This window comes from Mixophyes fleayi, chromosome 3 (genome assembly GCF_038048845.1).
Source record: "Mixophyes fleayi isolate aMixFle1 chromosome 3, aMixFle1.hap1, whole genome shotgun sequence".
In the NCBI taxonomy this organism is placed as follows: domain Eukaryota; kingdom Metazoa; phylum Chordata; class Amphibia; order Anura; family Limnodynastidae; genus Mixophyes; species Mixophyes fleayi.
Window position 1 is genome coordinate 284,998,653 of NC_134404.1, and position 22,105 is coordinate 285,020,757.

A 22,105-nucleotide genomic window follows, 5' to 3' on the forward strand; every position below is an offset into this window, starting at 1 on the left:
AAGCAGCGGAGGTCACACGACCTGGTTCATCGAACACACTTCGGAACGTGGAAATGAATTTGGCACTATCTTGTAGAATTGGATCGTTTCTTTCCCACAGAGGGGAGGCCCAAGCCAGGGCTTGTCCAGAAAACAATGAGATAAGATAGGCCACTCTGGAACGATGGGTAGAAAAATTTTGAGGTTGGAGTTCAAAATGGACTGAACATTGGTTAAGGAAACCTCTACAAGTTTTGGGGTCCCCGTCATATTTTGACGGAGTAGGCAGGTGAAGCGTAGGAGCTGTAGAAACCTGGGATGGCACTGGGGAAACGGAGGAAAGCACAGGAGCTTCAATACTAGCTGTAACAGTCTGTCCAGATGTTCCTTGGGAGGTTAACGATTGGTAACATTGAAGTAACAGCTGTTGGCGAGCATCCTGTTGCTCCACACGACTGACCAGATGCTGCAGCATCTCTTTAGCAGTAGGTTCCGTATCTGGGTCTGTCATGGCCTGATCTTACTGTCACGGGCACTAGGAGTCTTTACCCAGGGATCACCAGGTGATAGGCTTACCAGAGCAGTATAGGTGGTAATATGGTACTCTGGTAGCAGGGTGATCACGGAACAGGAAATAGCAGATGATGAGATGCTCAGGAAAGTCTATGACTAGCAGCACTGGCAATATGGAGGTAGTAATACACGAGGAACTGTATGGACAAAGGACACGTGAAGGTAGTCAGTGGTCTGCGGTAGCAAGTTGTACCACTGCTATAGTGAGGAGGAATGTCCAACAGAAACGAGGAGGTGATGAGAGTCAGCGGTCTGCGGATAGCAAGTTGTACCGCTGTCTGAGTGAAGGAATGGAATCCAAGTGGAGGTATCCGGGGAGTCAGTGGTCTGCGTTAGCAAGTTGTACCACTGCTATGTGAGAGGATACTGGAACAGGTGAAACTGTAAACAGGAGTCAGTGGTCTGCCACTAGCAAGTTGTACTACTGAATATATATGTGAGGAGGTGCACGGGGAGAGACTGCAACACAATATATACACGGGCACCTTGACTTTGATCCACAGTAATATGCACAATATAAATGTATAAATGACTGAACAACACTGCCAATATAGAAAGTCTCTTGAAGTAATCCGGCATGAGATAACACAGTCAATGATGGCAGTAGAGTCAGCAGATAGTAAACTCCAGAGGAGAACCAACACAGTCCAGCAAGGTATGCAATACACAGCACAGTCAATGGGAAGTATGCATACCGTGGTTCAGGAGAAGGCAGTCAGACAGGAGTGCAGAGATACCTGAAGGGCAGGAGGCCAGCAGGATACAAGTCCCTGGATGGGTGAAGCAGGGGTCTAGCAGGTGCAGCGCACAGGTAGGTAGACCAGCAGGGAACACAGGAAGGCGTGGAGAGCGGATCAGCAGTAGATGGATGAGTAGCGCTGAGAAGTAACAGCAGCGGGTCTCTGCGGGAACACGGAGGTAACCAATAGCAACCAGCAGGTGCAGTAACGATGGGACACCGGAGCAGAGTTGAACTGGAACAGATGATCACGGAGAGTAGCGGGTAGCAATAGTGGCAGCAGACTCAAGGAAACACGGTAGAGTAGACAAGGACTGAAGACTGAAGCGCACAGAGGCAGCGGATAGGAATCAGCTAAACAGTCACGATGAAACACAGACGGGTTGCAGGTTGAAGACTGTAGTGCACGGAGGCAGCGGATAGGAATCAGCTAGCAGTCACGATGATGAAACACAGACGAGTTGCAGGTTGAAGCCTGTAGTGCACGGAGGCAGCGGATAGGAATCAGCTGGCAGTCACAATCATGAACAGGTGAGTGGATGTGGTTGAAGCCTGTAATGCACGGAGGCAGCGGATAGGCATCAGCTAACAGTCCCAATGATACATGGTAGAGTTGAAGTGATTAGAAGACTGTAGTGCACGGAGGCAGCGGATAGGAATCAGCTCACAGTCACGATGATATAGTAGATGGTAGAAGTGGTATGGGAACCACAGTAGCAGAAGTGGTTTGGAAACCACAGAGGTAGAAGTGGTTTGGAAACCACAGGAATCAGCAGGGCTGAATGAACAAGGAAACACAGGAACACCTTCAGAGACTCATGGGGAATGAGACTCCAAGATCAGGCAACGTGGTGTTGACCACAGGTGCTTAATATAGGGAGGTTGCCTGATCTGCCAATTAAGTTAAAGGAACATACACTGAAGGTTTGGAAAGGGCTGCGCATGCGCAGTCCCTCAGGATAGAGGACGTCCACGGTTCCTAATAGTCCGGGAAGAAGCACTCACAGTCCGGTGAGTGACACATCTCCGTTATTGAAGAGGGTGGGGACAGGGCTAAACACATAATCGTGGCCCCGCCACCCTGCTGCGATTGGCCGAAATTGACTAAGATTGACAGGCGGCGGAGCCTAACCTTGCAACACGCGTGGCCACGCCCCCTCTCAACGGACCCCCTCCCGGACAGCTGCCTTCAGAATTAGGCAAGTATGAATTTAAAATGTGATGGCAGATTTAGTTTGGGTAGGGCATGTTCGAGATCAACTTTAAATTTCAGTTTACAAATAAAGCTATCAAGTATTAGTGTACTACATGAAAAAAATAACAAAAGATAGTGAAAAAATAGCCAGTATTTCCTTACATGCAAAATACGACTAATTTGCACTCCTTACATTGTAACATGGTTTTGTCCAGGAGAAAACTTACTTATTTTTTGCCTTAATTTCTTTAATGGATCAGGCCCAATAAGTATTGCATTTTACTAGTATACCAAACGTTAATAACAATCTATGTGCCTATATTCACAATGAATATACACAGCCATCAAATGACAACTGTAGTATTTGAAAATATAAAGAGATGATTCAAGACTCTCTGAGACAGTTGATTGCTACAGTATTTGTTTTGAGGATAACATGATTTGTGAATTCCTTTTGACAACTGCTCACAATGTGCATAGATCAAGACATCACTGATTGACCTTGGGCAGTTTTCTGGTCAAATATACAAATGACAAGACAGAGTAACAGACTCACAAACGATCCATGACTGAAGAAAATTGGGAAATTATACAATACACATGTGACTGAAGACATGTGCCAAAGATGCATGACATTATATACATTATATATATATATATATATATATATATATATACATACTGAAAACAATGCACAATGCAAAACATGTCACATCTATTTATACTCCAATTTCCTCCCAAGGGACAGTAAAAATGTTAATTCACAATTATGTATCCTTAGGTCAGAGTCATTGCTTTCAATAAAGCTCTTCCTTTGCATCCTTTCAAATACTCATATCACTCTGGTAGAAAAGGAAAATAAATTAACACTGAGAAAAAAAGAACGGTATTATCCAGTCTATAAAAAGCAAAGGTGTTAACGGTAAGTACATCACCTAGCAAAGACTAATTATTTCAGAGCTTTATAAATAAAATAAAGTTATACTGAACTTTGCCTCTCTCTGCAGATTTTAAACCATTACATTGTAGAGATGAGCAGAACTTTCTAAATATTTAGAAATAATCATCTTGTGCTGCCTATCATGAACTGCTCGTCGTCATCCCCGCTTTATTCATAGGCTTTAAGTTCTGCAAAGCGAAAGTAGAGGATTGTCCGGAACAGTAGACCTCTGTGAGACAATATTTGCAGTGCTCTTCGCTCAAATCTAATTCTTTGGTATGCTGGTGTGATGCTGATTACTGTTAATTGCTTAGTTTATTCCAAAACAAAAAAAAAGACCTTAAACCCTTCATAGGGTTAATTACAATGTTCCCTCTTCTGGGTAGGTGATTCAAATTATAAAAATGTTTTAATAACTTTACATGGTAAATGTTGCCAACTTCCTATGAATAACAATTACTGTAATTTCTGGCATGCAGACAAGAACTTCAACTGCTGCTTTATTTTAAATACTACAAGAAAGTGAGTCATATTCTAGTTTCCATCTTTCTAATTCATTCATATTAAAAATAAAACACTGTAAATGCTCTATTGCGTATCATCATACAAGATGGTCACCTAATGTTTGGGAACAATGATTTAACATATTTATACATTATATATATATATATATATATATATATATATATATATATATATATATATATATATATAAAAGCATATACATATACTTAAACCTGTACAGCTCCATGGCGCAGTACAACCAGTGCCAGCTAGTTGGCCGGTGACTGAGCAGAAGCATTGTGTGAATAATAAAAGCACTGCTTATTTAAGCAAGGATTGGTTTGTGTCTGTCGTCTGCGTTGTGTCAGCATCACAATATATATTATATACATCATACTTGCCTACCTTTGGCGAGTTGCATCCGGGCGTATCTAGAGGGCAAGAGGGACCAGGGTACGGTGAATCGCGTCATTTTAGTCCCGCCCCCGCTTCAAATATGCAGTTTTGTCATTAGGGGTGGGGCCAAAATGACGCGGTTCACCGCAAATCACGTCATTTTAGCCCCGCGATTGCGGGATGCGGGAGATTTGGCAGCTCTCCTGGGAGTCTGTGAGACCAACCCGAATTTCGGAAGTCTCCGCTGCCAAATCTCCCGCCCCCTGCTTCAAATATGCCTTTTTGTTGTGAGGGGCGGGCCCAAAATGATGAGATTCACAGCGAATCACGTCATCTTAGCCCCGCAATTGCGGGATGCGGGAGATTTGGCAGCTCTCCCGGCAGTCTGTGAGACCAACCCAAATTTCGGGAGTCTCCCGGACATACCGGGAGAGTTGGCAAGTATGATATATATATATGATCTGGAAATTATTAGTACACAAATTAAAATGATAATGCAAAAGAGGAACTATGAATTTCTTGAGGTACAGATTTCTTTGTCTATACAGCATGTTCAGTTTCAATATGGAAAAAATAAATTGCACCCCCGATTCAATAGGCACTAGTACAAAGATAGTGACTGAAGCTTAGTGTGTTCATGATTAATTCTGGGCAGGTTATGAAGCACACATTTATTGTACGAGGTAAAGGAAATATTTATTTCAGGATATGATTGTACTAACAAAACTTTACAACCTTCCTCCATTAAGTACAATGGTGTACTGACAACCTTATTAGATATTTCACAATTAGTCAACGCCTGAAACTACTTTTTCTGCTGAGAAGCCAGGAAATGACCAGTAGTTTTGTATGCAAGTGACCATTACACAGTCTCCTTATGCATTGTTATTACAGCACAAAAATGGAATTAAATGACTTCCTTTCCCCCAGGATGTATTTAACAGTGACCACTTTTACACTACTTTGTGATTCTTTATTTGTCTTTGTATCACTATGCTATTTGCAGGATTGATTTAGTGTTACATGTGTTAAGTTTAGTTTAAATAACATGGTTCAATGGACATATAACATAGGAAAGTAAAATCACTTAAAAATGTATTTAATGGGAGATCACTAATATAAGCCTTGTGCTAATATCACACAAATTGTTCTAATCATCTTTAAAGGAAAGCAAAGGTGTAACTACCCGAAGCAAGGTAAAGCAATATAAAAAAAAATAAAGCTGATAATGTAATGCCTTTTGTGTGATTTGCAAGCATATTTTATTGTTAATATAATATAATGTCCAACTGCGTTTACCAAGATCAAGCAAATGACATAAGGCCAAACAACTGTCTGTGGTCTGGCATTCAACATGTTAATCAATGGCCGAACATTGCAGTGTGTCTGGGCTGAAAACTGCCGCAATACCCAATAATCATCCTCTCAAAATCGGAGGACCTGTTATTTAGCATGGCAGAAAATCCACCCACAGTGACAAGCTGCAATGAAGTCAAAAGTGATCCAGACAATCATCTCGAGGAGTTAAAAAGCTGCATTTTATCCGATTTGGCTACCAACAAAAAACTGTGACTAACAAGTCTTATCAACCGGAGGAAGTGAGCTTAAAAAACATTTTTTAATAATTACTCAAACACCATGTACAAGAATCTCCCAATCTTTAAAATCAATTCAGACACTAGTCTTGTGAAAACAATGAAAACATAACAAAGTATACAACCTTTTTCACAATAGGCACACCAGTATAGCTTATGGCAAAAATTAACACTAAAAACAGTAACACTGAAACAACCCTAATAAAAGACAGAACCGTTTCAAAACAAGATTAGTGATAACATTTATAGCATCTATGTTTCCATAGAAAAAAGAAAAACACTTGCAAGACCAAGCAAAGAAAGTATAATTTACAGCTAAGCTTCAATAATCAATATAATCCCCAGCCTAACACCCCCATAATTCTTTTGAAACTTGGCAGGACAAACCTGCAGAACACACAACTAAACAATAGCAATAGACCGAAGGCATGTTGTCTTTTAGTCTACTTAGATTTTACAGCCTAGTGTTACTGCCAAAATATTTTCTACATAAAACAGCTAAATATATTTTGGAAATATTTAGTGACTCGCTCAGGATAGCAAACAGTGAATGGAGCACATAGAATATAGGCAAAGTTCCAAACACCCCAGTTTGAAAGTACATAGTAAGGGCTTGTATGATTTTTGCAACATTCGGACATGACCCTAAATCGTCAATGGACAAGCAATACAGACAGATTCACCTATGCTAATGATAGACCCAATCATGGCCATAAAAGGGAATCCTGATAAACACAGCTCCATCAGCTTTAAATTGATCGATTGATGAAATATGGCCACACACGCAAAAATAGCTTGCCAATTTGGTCACTTTTGACCAAACAGGCAGGTCATAGCACAGTGTGTGGCCACATCATGCCAGATCAAAAAAGGGAAGATAATTGTGAGGGACAATTACCTCCCTCGCTGCGTATGTGAGGTGTCACTGGCACCAAGAAGTGGAGGGGAGCACAGACCGGTCAGTTGCACATTATGGAATCATACCAGATCTATGGCAATTCTATATATGACCTTCACGTATGTCACCTAATGTCTCACTCCTCTGGCTGGTCAGCTATCAGTTGGAAAGACTGGACATGTGTGGAGCCTACAATTGCCATTGGGGAAGTAGTAGGTGAGCCTACCAATGTAAAGGCGTGTTCACGCTCTTTACATGCTATTTCGAGTTGAAAGCAACCGCAAATAGGTCTCTAGGAGACGTATCTTTTGCGGGTGATTTCAGCTGGTTCAAGAGACTTTGATGCATTAATAAAACAAAATAAAAAAAAAAAATTCTAAAAAAAAAAAAAAGGTGTACACCCACTCCCAAACAGCATAACCAACCCCCAATCCTTGTGCTGTTTGTGCAAGGGGGAGGGGGTACAATTTTTATTTTATTTTTTTACATTTGTTTTTAATTATCTGCTTTACAGGGCGCTGTGCATGTTACACTTGCAGGCAGGCCCATTAGGCAGATAGAAAGGTGTGTTTGTGTGCAATTTGCACAGTATTCTAAGTCGCACGGATCTAAAGATCCATGCCACTCTAAATACTGTGTAAATTACGGGATGCAATTTACACTAACGATTTCAGTGTAACCTGCTTCCGACTCTAAATGAGACCTTTTATCTTCACCTTACATTTTTATTGCCTTCTCCTTCCCCTTTGCGTTGAACTATTAACATTAGGGAGGGATTGGTAACAAAAATAAGGCCCAAAAGAAATATACAAGATAGGGAAGTAGAAAGAGCATATTTGTAACGTATGGTGAGCATAACACATACTTGCCAACTCTCCCGGAATCTCCGGGAGACTCCCGCATTTCGCATGAGTCTCCCGGACTCCCGGGAGAGTGTGGCAATGTCCCTGATGTGCCCACTTCCTAGTGAAGTGGGCAGAATTTGGTTCAAACGCCGCGATTGCGTTTGACCCCTGCTGTAAAATTATGCGGTTTGCGTCATTAAGTCACAGGGGCGGGGCAAAAATTATGCGATTTCTGGAGCCCCGCCCACCTGCACGCCCACCTCCTCCCGGAAGCCATATCAAAAAAGTTGGCAAGTATGGCATAACATATATGACATATTTTACAAACTATAAATAAGAAACAAATTTGGTGAAAATTACCATATAATAAGTGTCTGGGATTTATGTCCCTTCCATAAAGCAGTAGGAATAGAAGATTGAGTAATAACTGCTGTGTAATAGCACCTGTATAGCGATTCTGGCCTTTTTATAATGTTACTTGAAGTAGTAGGTCTATTAAAGGGATCACTGTTCCTAATCCATTCATGATTACATGGAGAATTTTACTCATTAAAAAAAATGTATTATTTAAAATATTATATATTTAGAATTTGTCCAAATGAATTAAACAAAAATGTGTGATGACTTAAAGGTACTTAAAATGATCTAACCTTCATTTTCATTATTTTTGGGAAGCAATGCTTATTACAGATACTCCATTTTGTATTGTCATTTCTAAACATGGGGGGGTCACCAAATGTTGATTGAGGTCTCCCAGTGTTGATTGGGGTTAATGGGTGGACACATGGGTAATTTACATTAAACATGTGTCCACTCTATTCTATCTATTATAACATGATTTCCACCAGTAGTATTTTTTTTACAGCATCTAAAAAAATGAGGGACTTTGTACAGCAATTGAAAAAGTTAAGGCAGAGATAGTTGTAGGAGTAATCAGGAATTGTTGCCAAGAATCTACATCAGATTCTTTACATTTAGCTTTGACACATGACATGTCCAATATATTCCAGTTACTTTATAGGTTAGTAGAGGTAGCACCGTTAGGGCATACTTGCCAACTCTCCCGGAATGTACTGGAGACTCCCGAAATTCGGATCAGTCTCACGGACTCCCGGGAGAGCTGGCAAATCTCCCGCATCCCGCTACTGCACAACTAAATGACACGATTCGCAGTGAATCGCGTCATTTCGGCCCCGCCCCTCGACAAAACGGCATTTCCATCGCAGGGGCGGGGCCAAAATGACACATTTGGCTGCGCCCTGCCCCCTCCCGCCCTCCAGTCATGCCCCTCTCCCGGAAAGAGTTTTGAGAAAGTAGGTAAGTATGCGTTAGGGGGCTGAATAGTATGCATCAGTTCGAATGCTCTGTAGCTGTTGCTGGGTTGCTAACAAAATAGCACTGACATTGTGGTATAAAATAATGAGTTACTTATGTGCCTCATTCAGGCTATGAATTATATTGTCTCTTGTTCAGCACATGTCAATAGGTTGTTGGCATGTTGCACTCTATAATGTCCTTTTCCACTAGCTAAGCACTCAAGTGCTGTATCCCATCACGTAGTCCACTCAAGATTATGTGGACTTACATGATATGAAGATATTTATATAGAGACAATTTCCTGTTTGTCAAGCAGCTCCCTGTGGAAGTTCTAGCCTCTGCCATTGAAACCAGATGCTTTTATTTCACAAAAACACTGAAGTTACATAACAAAACAAGATAGTATTTAGAAGAGCAGGCAGGATGCCCACTAACCCTTACAAACTCTACTATCATAAAACATTTAATTTTGCCGTCTAATGTCCTTCTTTTTTATGTGTAACCGTGGAATTAGAAACTTTGAACGCTAGCACGTTTCCATTCATATTGCTATAGTTCTAACAGGTTGAAGTGAAAGGGGAACTCTCGTGATAAAGAAGCAATTAAGCTCTAAATATGCTGCATGAACATTGTCTTGCATAACTGCCCCTGTGTGCCAGCGGAGGAATAGTCTCCCTTCACTTCAGTTGTCAGTAAGGGACTGATTTAACGCAATGAAACCTATAGCTTTTCTATCTTAGAAAGCACTAGTATTTAAAGTGCCTGTGTGGCAACAACCTAAGTTGGGTGCATGGTTTCACTCTAGGCCTATTATACTTTATCTACAACTTGTTTTAAAAATAAAATGAAACCTGCTAAAATATTATCAAACATACTATAGAATCTAAAATATATCTGCATCATTTTAGCCTGAATAAAAACAATTCTCTATAGCAACCTCAGAGGCCATTTTCAGGGTAATTAGTATTTCATTACACCATATGTGTTTGTTTAGCTAGTTATCCTTAAATCCTGCGCTGTCACAGGTCCCTATTGAACAAAGCTCATAAAACCACACCAAGGGGTAAATGTATCAAGCTGCGAGCTTACGGCGGGTTTGAAAAGTGGAGATGTTGCCTATAGCAACCAATCAGATTCTAGTTATCATTTATTTAGGACATTCTAGAAAATGACAGCTAGAATCTGATTGGTTATTATAGGCAACATCTCCACTTTTTCAAACCGGCAGCTAGATATATTTACGCCTTGGTGTATCCTCACTTTCATTATTAATTTAAACCATAAATGAGTCTGTTGTTATAGGCGGTTGCTATAGGCAACATCTCTACTTTTCAAACCTGTGTATTACGTTTCGTGGCTGTTCCGGCGCGTTACCGCGAATCCGAAAGCTAATTGAATATGCCCCAAAGAGTAGTGATGGGCAAATCAGTTTAACAGATTCTGACATTAAGTCAAATGTTTGAGTCAATCACAAGTCAGTCCAAATTTGCCAACAATTAGCTGAATAGTTTATACCCTCTGGAGAATCAGACCAATCTAAACTTGCATAAAAAACTTAAAGAAGTTTATCATCATACATTATTTAGCTTGTTACTTACACTATTTCGTGATTATTTATCTACATACACTATTAGCACTATATAGAATCACTGCTTATAATATTACACTACAAAGGTGTCTACACTTGTGCCCAGAGACATCAAATGTCTATACTGTCAATAAAGCTATCAGCAAGGATCAATAAATGTCACTTACCTATACATTTGTAAAATATAAAGTTTAAGGGACAATATCTGAGAGTGCTGTTATTTGTGATTGTGACCTGAGCTTTAAGTCACCATTGGCCTGGCCTCTGACTATTTAAATATTGATCTACTCTTCAGTTCTTTGCACAATTAATACATTTATTTGCAACTTAATTAGCTAATGTAGTGATTCACAATTAACTGGAGTTAAATATGTTTTTCCCATTGTACAAATTGTGCTTATATTCACATACCCATTTTTATGGCAATTTTATTGTATTGATGGTCAGTTAGTTTATAGAGAATAGCAACTAAAGAAATTAAAAGTACCCACAAAAATGTGCTTAAGCCAAAGCACTCATCTTTTTTAGATATAAGTCAAACACATGCAATTATGGAAAACCTTGTGAAAAAAACAAAAACCATTTGAAATGACAATTAAGGACCAGTGACTACTGGCAGAAGTTTGATTGTGAGCATCATGATACAGTAGTAATGCAATGTAATCATCAACTTCAGGAAGATTATGAGTGTGTACATTTACACTCATCCCTTGCTCAATAGCTGTCAGATGAAGATGCAAATTTACCAGCGATACAGCTTTCATACTGCCGCCCCTGCAATTTCCCGGGTTTTTAAAGCGCCCCAGCTCAGAGACCCTGTTCACACTGCACCTTGGACCCAGGAATTTCCTGGGTCAACCCCATTCATACTGAACTGGGGTCTGCCCTGGAAGTAAGTGTGAGTCGTCAGAAGAGGAGCTTCATTGGCTGAAAAATACTGAGGTCATTTAAAGGGGAATAGTTTTTTTGCACACAAAGATGAGGTGGTGACTGTTCACAGCACTGCTTTAATTATGGCCGACGAGTCACTATTGGATAGCCCAGAGTTCCTGTTTTATTGCGTTTATTTGCTGTTTTATACAGAGATGCAGCTGCACAGTGTCATTTCAGGAGGAGAGAGGAGCAATTTCTGGCACAGCGGGAGAATACTCGGCGTCTGTATATGCACAAGAGGAGAGTTTTTCTCAGGGCCAGCGTCCCATTCACCCAATCAGCTGCTTAATGTGAGGGTAAATGCGCTTAAACAAGGCCACATTGCCAAGTACATTGTACAAAAAGAGAAGCAATGCTAGTGCCAATGGTAACAGAAGCAAAGGAATGTTGCACTGATGCGTCCTTATCTTTATCCAACTTTTTTAAATTAAAAATGTTAATGGGTAGCAAACAACTTATCAGTTGTGCAAAGTAAACCGTGTTTGCAGATTCTAGCAAAATCCCATATAATTTCTGACTAGTTGCAACAGGTTACTGTATGTCTGTACTAATAGCTCCCTGGTCTGGCTTCCTTGATACCTTACGACTCTTGTTGTGCGATGGGAGGACGCCTGTTCAAGTGATAAAACAGCACGCAACCTACACACTGAATAAAATTAATTTTCCTTGGCAAACAAGGTTCTTGGGGTACACTTTGTTTGCTTACTACATACTACCCAAGAAGCTATGTAACAAGTCCTAAATAAGTAATAATTAACTGATTAAATTAATTAATTAGAAAAACAGATCCACTTTAAACAATGTGTGCTGTTTCCCTAGTTATTAAATGTTTGACTATCTAAGTTGGTGTTTGCTGTTATATCATTGGCTTATTTCATTGTTGCACTTAATTTTTGAGGTTTGTACTATTGTTTTCTGAAATTTGGATGTTGTAGTCTGTCAGAAATGTTCTAATAATAATTTATAAAAGTAAAAAAAAGTACTGTATCAGATCGTTTGAGTTTGTTTTGTTTTCATTTCTTAGTCTACCCAGAAAAATTGTAGGCTTTCCTGGGTATTATATAAGACAAAGTAGGTAAATTGAATAGATCTTCCCACAGTTTTTTTTTCTGCAATTAACTATACCTAAAATAAATGTGTTATTTTAAGAGCATAGTTATATAACTTCTGATAATAAAATCAGTGTAGAAAATCTGATCAATTTCAATAAGCTATTAGCTAACACACTAGTCAAGTTTAACCCTCTCAGATATGGTTATCTAATTAAATCCATGCTGCATTCTGCATCCTACATTTTCCTGCATTAAGAAATGACTTTCATAGGAAAGCATAAGTAGGGTGTACAGCCATAATTAATATATCCTGGCATTAAATGTGCAGGAGCTCATGATATATTAATAATTTTTGTATAAAATATGCATCAAGTACATTACTCCCCCCTACTCCAAAAAAAGGGATAATAAAACACAGATGTGATTTATGATTAGCCAAGTGAACGTCCCAAACAGAAAATGCAGCATGTCCAATATAAAGCAGCCAAGATATGTTATACTGTGTTATAGCTGAAGCTTGGCCAGTGAAATTTCCTTATATAGTAGCTGTACATGGAATGATTTACCTAGACCTTTCACTCAAGGGTTTTGTAACGCTAACAAATACCAGGTGTTGCCCCTACATAAGTAACACTCAAATGTTTAAGGTCTGGATTGTTGGGTAGAATTCCATACTTCATTAATGACATCTGTTGAGAGAACACTCATTCCCTCTCATTCTAACTTACCCCAAAATCACCTTCTCTATGGATATAAAATGAGGATTTTGCTTCACTGGAGCAATAACCTGCACTGCCTCCCCATTTTGTGAAGATTAGATACAAATCAAATAACTGCCAAATCAGAATAATCCAATCTGGAATACGTGCACTGTTTGATGTTATACAGGATGATTTATAGACTAAATAAAAATGCATATTAGTTATACACATACATAGGGAAATAATGTATCAAATATAACTATGAGCTGAAGAATTGAACCTTATTTGTACATATGTCATATTTTTGTGCATTCCTCAGCTAATACCATTTGGAACATATAATATATAATATATAATATAATAATATATACATAAATGCTTATTTGATAGTTGAGATTAAAGAACCACTAAACATACAAAATAAAAGTTGATGCAATTATCTTATGCTGCTGACTTTAATTAATTATTATTTATTTTCAGCCACTTTAGGCTATTTAAGGGCTCATATCCACTTGCATTCATTAAATGTGTTCTACTAGCAGTCAACGCTAGTAAAATGCATGTAAGCGGCTCTCACACTAGCAATCATTGGGCGTGAGTCATTAAGGAAATATAAGCATAAAAAAGGAATAACTTTGCACCTGGGAAAAACCATGATACATTGGAGGGGGAGGTAAATTTAAAATGTGGGGACAGATTTATAGTTGGAGTAGAGTATGTCCTAGATCAACTTTAAATTTCAGTGTAAAAATCAAGTATTTGTGTGCTAGATGATAAAACAGCCAGAATTTAACTTATGTGCAAAATAATAAACTAATTTGCACCCCTTGCATTGTAACATGGTTTGTTTTACTTCTTTTTTTTGCCTTACTTTCCTTAATGAATCAGGCCCATTGTTTATAGTATCACTTTATGCAGTAAGACAGTTACAAGTGTTTGCCTGCATTGCTATAGCTTTCTGTTTGCATTCCAGTTTTCGGAATGCATCTTATACTCTGTTTTGCATTTATTGCGGGTAAACACATTAGGGAACCCTACAAGAATCTTCAGTAAGCCCATAACTTGCTACTAAAAATGCTGGTAAAAATCACACACAAGCGCTTTTTTGATTTTTATCAAACTGAAAGATTTAGGCGGGACAGCTCCAAGTTGAGATCTCTCATCATGGCGAGAGGGTGCTATATGCATCTCTCATTGATGTGAATGGCAATTCAAGGGTTTTTTAGGTTAAGCGGTTTCAGGAGTGCTAGGTACACCCCTGGGAAAAAAGCAACATGACCCCAAAGAGGATGATCACACTTCTTTTTTGTGTGTGCACTGCTGCTATGTGGTGGCACTTACACATTTTCCCCATTTACACTGGGACAATGTCGGGAGGTATGGTATACAAGATAATGCATACTTGCCAACTCTCCCGGAATGTCCGGGAGACTCCCGAAATTCGGGTAGGTCTCCCGGGCTCCCGGGAGAGCAGGCAAATATCCCGCATATGGCATCTGCTCCTCAAAATGATGCGATTTGCGGTGAAACGCATCATTTTCGCCCCGCCCCCGTGACAAAAATCTGCATTTTGTCGCGGGGGAGGAGCCAAAATGACGCAAATTACCGCGCCCACCCCTCCCGCCTACCTACCACGCCCCCTGCCTGGGGTCTCCCGGAATTAAATTACCAAAGGTTGGTAAGTATGAGATAATGCAGTCAATCAATTCATTAACAGCCAGTAAAATCTTTACTGCATTTTAAGGAAAATTAAGTCAGCTCAAAAACGGATGCCCCCACTGGGTGTAGGTGACAAGTGGCCTACCAGTAACCTGAAGAGTATTAATATGGTACTTTCAACATTGTGCTAATAAATAGGTGACATCATAAAGGGCAGCTTACACATAAACCCCGTAGGAAATGGATTCCTCAATGGAATGCCAGTATACATGTTACAATATATGGAAGCACACAGTAAAACCTAATGCATGGTCCATCTAACATCAGGAAGGATGTAAATGTGAGTCCATTGTCACTGGTCTGGTCAGATACTGATACGTCAGCTTTACTTCCCATTCACAGTATTTCTCCAGGATGTTGTTTAAACTAAACAACATCCACCAGGAAATCCTGTGTTATGTTCACAAAGCTCAGTGTTTACTGAAAAATAATGTCATATCATTCCATAATTTGTCTGTACTGCAAATTTTTTTTAGAAAGTTTTGCAAGCAGTAGATGTTGTGATGTTAGCTGACAGGTGTATTATCATCATATTATATATTCTTCATTTCAAACACTTCTCTTCACTGATAAATGCATATGAATGTATGAAGAAGAAGAAGAGCACAAAAACATTTAAACTGCTATTTACTAAAACCATTGCACAAAGTAAACTTGCTTACACATGTAGAGAACTAGTTATACTAAAACAGTTCAGATCACCTTGAGTCATCTTAATCTAGCCTGGGAGATTAATTGTGGAAGAATAACTGCAAATCCAGTAAAGCACCCCTCAACCTAAAATACAAATATGCTTATATAAAAGAGCTTTTAATAGCATTCACAATACTTTTATATATATTATATATTGGGTGGCACAGTGGCAAACTGGCTAGTATTGCTACCTCACAACACTAGGGCCATGAGCTCCATTCTTAAGAGGCCATGAATGGGGTATGTATGTTCTCCCCATGAATGTGTGGGTTTCCTTCATGAGCACTTCTTTCCTCCAAAAAATAAACAGAAGCATACTGGTAGATTATTGTTAGGTATGAGTGTTTTTGAGAGGGACAGGGGTTGATGTAAAGCACTATATAATATGTTGGTGCTATATACTTAATCAATTATAATTCTCATAGTAAGTAAATCAGAGAGAGAAAGAGATAAAGAGAGCATTGAACAGCACTGCATTCAGCCTCTTTAACTTGATCTTCGACCAAATGGCTGATAACATACTATTTGGCACTCAGCTACTCAGCAAATGTAAATATACTTGTCATGGTCTGACAATGTATGGGATTTTTTAACCTATATAATTGGGAATGTTGTTGATAACTCTTTTATATCATGGAACTTGTATTTTAGTTTTAATGGGTGTTTAAGTGCGAGCATCTGCATGACTTATAGTCATACTTGCCAACTCTCCCGGAATGTCCGGGAGACTCCCGCATTTCGCGAGAGTCTCCCGGACTCCTGGGAGAGTATGGCAATCTCCCTGATCTGCCCAGAATTCGGTTCAAACGCCGAGATTCACCGGGAATCGTGGCGTTTGGCCCCGCCCCCGCTGTAAAATGACGTGAATTGCGTCATCATGTCACGCGGGGCTAAAATGACGCGATTTCCGAAGCCCCGCCCCCTACACGCCCATCTCCACCATGCAGCTCCTGGATGAAAATTATTGAATGTCGGCAAGTATGCTTATAGGGGACCACACCACTCACTAAGAACCCTAACTTTTCTCTCACTACTAAGCTTTACAACCACACAGCATCTTAAACCACCTACCCTATCTCCCCAATAAAGCCTAATCCTAGCACCTCACTATCCTCTATTACAGCCGGCATGTCCATAACTCACCTGCAGCATAACCTGAACAAACACCTGCAGAATATTCCTGCACTCTCCCCACACCCTAACCCAGCATCTTAAGACAAACTCCCTGGCTGCAGCAACCTAACCATAATCCCTGTCATAGAGTTACCTGTCTGGCAGTGGGACACTACATAGGCAGAGGAGCAGGACACAGTAAGTGATGGACATAACCAGGGGAAGGCTGACAGATTTTAGCCCGGGGGCAAGACACGACTCAGCAGCCCGTTAGCAACATTTTAAAGGGAAAAAAATGCAAGTGTCCCAGTGACCCAGCCCAAGGTACCCCACTAGGCCCCGGGAACAGATGCCCCCCAGCCCAGCCTGCCCCTGGACACAACAGGGGAGGACTCCAGCATGGGAGAAATTATTGCTTTGGAGCAATAGCTGGAAGCAATTGCTCAGGAAGAAAATGTCTCACTATATTACAAGCATTTGTACCAACAACAATTTGTGCCTTGGGGATTTATCTGCAAATAAACCTTGGAATATAGTTTAGCAAAGATACATATCTAGAATAACCTAATCAATTAGTATGTAATACTTCCTGCTCAAACTGTATGGTGATTTTAAGCTTAATAGCATAAAAATAATGTGTAACAGAAGAAAACTCAGAAACAGTCACTACCATACTTGCCAACTCTCCCGGAATGTCCGGGAGACTCCCGCATTTTGCGAGAGTCTCCCGGGCGAGTGTGGCAATCTCCCGCATCTGGATAATTCTGCCCACTTCCTAGTGAAGTGGGCAGAATTAGGTCCCAAACGCCGCGATTCCTGGTGAATCGCGGCGTTTGGCCATATTTGGAGCCCAGCCGCCCATTACGCCCACCTCCTCCGCAGGCTCCCGGATTTGACCAACAGAAAGTTGGTAAGTATGGTCACTACTGAAATCTACAACATGACTTGGTGGGATTCCTATGAGACCTCAGGCAAAAAGTGTTAAAAAAAATCTCAAACAATACGATTGTGTTATACCACCTCTTCAATTAACTAGCAAAAGCCCCATCACAATGACTGTAAAGATGTAAATAAACATGCAAGTTCCTCTCTGCCATCACCAGTGACATATTCTATAGTTTTAGTTTAGTAAAGTCTTTGCCTCTATTTTTCTACCAAATATCTCCCAACAATAGGAAAATCATAGAAAAATGTCACACGAGTCTCCTTGTGCTTTAATCAAGTTCTCCGAGATGTTCCCCATGTCTCATCTCATAAACTGTAAACATTCAGACAATGGGCATGGCCATTCAAATGAACAGTTGTTAAAAAAATACTGGCATAGCTTGTACTTTCCGCCCTCTGATCAGCAGCACACCTACTCCTCCCTTTATACCACAATAAAGAATCACATGCACAAACACAGTAACATGTTTATAGTACTGATGAAGTCACAAACATAATGATATAATAGATTTCCCAAGACATGCAGAGTAAGTTTAATAACTGCCAAATAATGAAACTCTGCTTAGAGGTGAAATAAGTTATTGCTTAATTCCAGGTTAATTCCATGTGGAGAAGTAAGAAATTTAGAAGGTCAGGTCTATGGAATGGAAACAAAGACACTATGCCTACATCCCGTTGTGTAAGTTATAATTTGTTTGCATCCAAATATTTTTGTTCTGCCTTGTTATGAATCCAAGAATGCAATGAACCTTTACTGCTGGTGCTCACTGAACATAGGCACAGAATGGTGCTTATTGGGTCCACTGATACGTTACAAAACAGAGTACTTCAACAGAGGGAAGTACATGGAAATTTGAAGGAGTTGACTACACTTTCTAATAGGTCATCTCATGGCATCACTACAGTCAGCACCACTGAGTTCCATATATTATGCCATATTATTAGTTGAATGACAATTCCTTATTCATCAAAGTATAACTGCGACTACACTGTAAAAAAAACCCTGCACTAACAAACATCATTTTAAGGACTCTCGTGTTGTCTGTGGCAAGTCAATTCTAAAATTGTGGCTTAGTGATTAGCACTTCTGCCTCACAGCGCTGGGGTCATGAGTTCAATTCCCAACCATGGCCTTATCTGTGAGGAGTTTGTATTTTCTCCCCGTGTTTGCGTGGGTTTCCTCCAGGTGCTCAGGTTTCATCCCACACTCCAAAAACATACTAGTAGGTTAATTGGCTGCTATCAAAATTGACCCTAGTCTGTGTCTGTATGTTAGGGAATTTAGACTGTGAGCTCCAATGGGACAGGGACTGAAGTGAATGAGTTCTCTGTACAGCGCTGCGGAATCAGTGGCGCTATATAAATAAATGGTGATGATTATGAAAAAATACAATGGTCTGTCTGCAATTATACAAACATGTATTGATGGAAACCAAAGATAAACGCTATACCCACCCCATTAAACAGTGGTCAAAAAGCTTTTTAAATGTAGGTGAGACAACTATTACACAATGTAAGATAAACGCTATTCTAAGATGAATCTTTATGTAATAAATTGAATGAATGATACTGAATCTTAGATTATGTACATGTTTTTATATACAGATACATTGTACTCTCCCACAGGAAAATATTTACACACAGCGACAGTCCTTTATTCTACCATTAAAGAAAAATGCAGTAATACATAGATACCTGGTTGTACATTGAGCAGTACAATGCAGAACGCATTGCAGTATGACACACATTTCCAGTCACTTAGTCTGCAGTCTCGATTCTTTGCTTTTCCACTGCAGTCTAATTATGCCACGGCTCAGTACAATTCAGCACTAAATTATTTTACTCTGCTGCATTTTATTGGCAGTCGTGTTCTCTTGAATGCTCTAAATACCTTCAGAATTAAAGGTTGTTGTGAAAAAGCAGAGCTCTCAGCGAAATTGGTCAGAATCTGAAGCAGGGCATGTGCTTAGTGTAACATGTAGATAAGCCATGCCTGGATCTGATCTGTAGCTTTCTATTCATGTCCTGCACAGGCTCCTTAATTAAACAGTCATTACAACATCTGCAATATTCTGAATTGCTGTGTCATGTCAGCTACATCTACCTGATCATGCAAGCAAAGTCACTGCAAACACAAGCCCTTCTGGAGGAGTAGTAACCTTTTATTCCATGATAGAGGGCAACATAACGTACATACTTATATGGTGTGTTGCTGAATGGCATTCTGTTCTCTTAACAGATCAGCAGCCCAAATGACTAACCTTACTTGAATGAGTTGCAATAAAAAAAACCTTTGCCTAATGTCATCAAAGGACAGGACACAAATAATGTCCCTACTTTGTTCTGTACAAACCAGCATGTGATTTTTCTTTTTAACAAAGGGACCACTGCCAAATATGTATCTCTCTCCTTTAAAAACAGATAATATCCTGACATACTTCAAATGATTATTTTACACTAACATGATTGAAATGTATAATACATACATTAAGACCTTCACACTTATCAGCTTTTTTTTTCACTTTTCACACGTCACTGCATGAAATGCGCGTTTAAAATAGGTGAAATAAGAGTCAACGGCGCCACTCCCAGCACTGCGTTCTAAAATGTTACAGCAACGTTTACAATTGTAGAACGTGGCACAACCTATTTGTCATGCCTTAAAGATGCGCTACCTGGACAATAGTTTGCAAAACGCGTGAAAGGTGCTTGAAAAACGTATCACTATAATTGGTCCAAAGCTTGCGTTAGTAATCGTGCGTTTTGCCCATTTTCCCAGCACATTTGTGAATAAGCCCCAACTGCCAAGACATCCTAGAAGTACTGTAGCATAGCAACATTTCATTACACCTTTTACAGGATTCTTTTGCACAAAATATGAAATATTGATCACAATACATTTCTTTAAAAATATGTATTAATGTAACATACATGTGTACACTGAAAGCATTTTAGGGGGGGGGGGGGATCAGATACTGTTAAAACTGCAATGAACATATTTGTAATCTCATCAATAAAATTGCATTGATTTTTTCTTTTATTTTTGCTGATTAGTAATAAACATGGATGTTAAATGCTGGTAGTGTCCGCACATCGTCCTCCTCTTAAATTAGATTTATGCCGAAGAAGATCAATAGAAAGGTTAAGCACAGATGTGGCTTAACATAAATCTATCAATGTACAGGGAGCAATGCACAAGCTCTCTCTGCTATCTTGTTTGGAGGGGGTTACACACACACAAACACACAATACATGCAGATGCCATTATTCTCACTTACAGACCTCTGGGCGCTGTCTGGAGATAGTTTCACGTTCCTGGTATTTCTTAGTACCACATGTAAATCCTGCCGCCCCAGTGCAGATCTATAGTCTCCTTTCAATGTGGATATGTGGGTCATAAAACGCATCCATATGCAGCAGCAGTCCCTGCTTGTCTGGCAGCGGGTGAGGCTGGAGGAAAGAGGGCAGCTGCTTCACTCAGACACCTCCCTTCTCTGCACGAGCCATAGACACAGCAACAGCATCTCTCCACCTGTGACAGTTCTTCTAAAGCCACCTCCCAAGACGGCTCCCAGATGACTCCTGCTCCGGTCAAGATGTGTTGGTTTGTCTAGTGGGAGGGAAGGTAGAGAAATCTCATTGTCATTAATTCATTACAGAGGATGTGTATCTGGATGTCTCCTTTGTGTGAGGCTGCACTGCTGCTTATTTTTGGTGGGGAATGTGGGTGTATCAGCATGTCACTGGGACAGAGATTTGGTGTTTGGGTTGGATGTTGAGCTGATTGCTCGCTGCTGTGTGGAGGCAGGTAATGGGCTTCTTGCATGGGTGGGGTATCTGTTTTAGGCATTTCTTGGCAGAGTCAAAGGAGGAGGAGTCACTAGAGGATAGGGACAGACTATGTGCTAATTGACTGCCCTTCAGTTCCATGCTTTTAGGGGCTTGTGGTGGCAGATTCTCTATGAGCTTAACCCACTCAGTGCTGCAATACTGCTATGAAAACTATATCTGCCTAAGAGGTTCAGATTTGGCTTTGCAATTCTTTCCAAATAGAGAGAAAAATACATGACTTATTTTGCAGTGCAGATATTTATTGTTACAACGTTTGGCGTCAGTGTTCATACATCTTATGATTTTATTTTTTTTGGAAAGAATTTCTAGGAAAAAATGAGCCTTGCTTCACAGGAAAATCATTTCACCAATCTAAAAGGATTTGCTTATAAAAATCAAGCAGATAGTTTTACAAGCGACACATAAAATTGTGAAAACATTCCTTTGATGGTTATGTGAATGGGGCAAGACTGCAAGCTGACAAAACTACTTCCATAGCTTTGTGGGTTTACAATGCTTTGATGGATGTACTGCTTGTTTGTTGCAACA

At 39.9% G+C, this 22,105-nt stretch overlaps 1 protein-coding gene across 2 annotated transcripts in view; it reads right to left on the reverse strand.

Annotated features, from left to right (window-relative positions):
- The window catches only part of CDC42EP3 (CDC42 effector protein 3), a 34,457-nt gene extending 12,879 nt beyond the window's left edge, over window positions 1-21,578 (reverse strand). Inside the window, exon 1 of one of the 2 annotated variants that reach the window (XM_075203725.1) lies at window positions 21,008-21,578. The gene's annotated coding sequence lies outside the window, so the exon portion shown is untranslated. Of the gene's footprint in view, window positions 1-21,003 lie in introns of both variants that reach the window. The other variant, XM_075203726.1, reaches the window with a different exon arrangement.
- Between the last annotated feature and the right edge of the window lie 527 nt (window positions 21,579-22,105).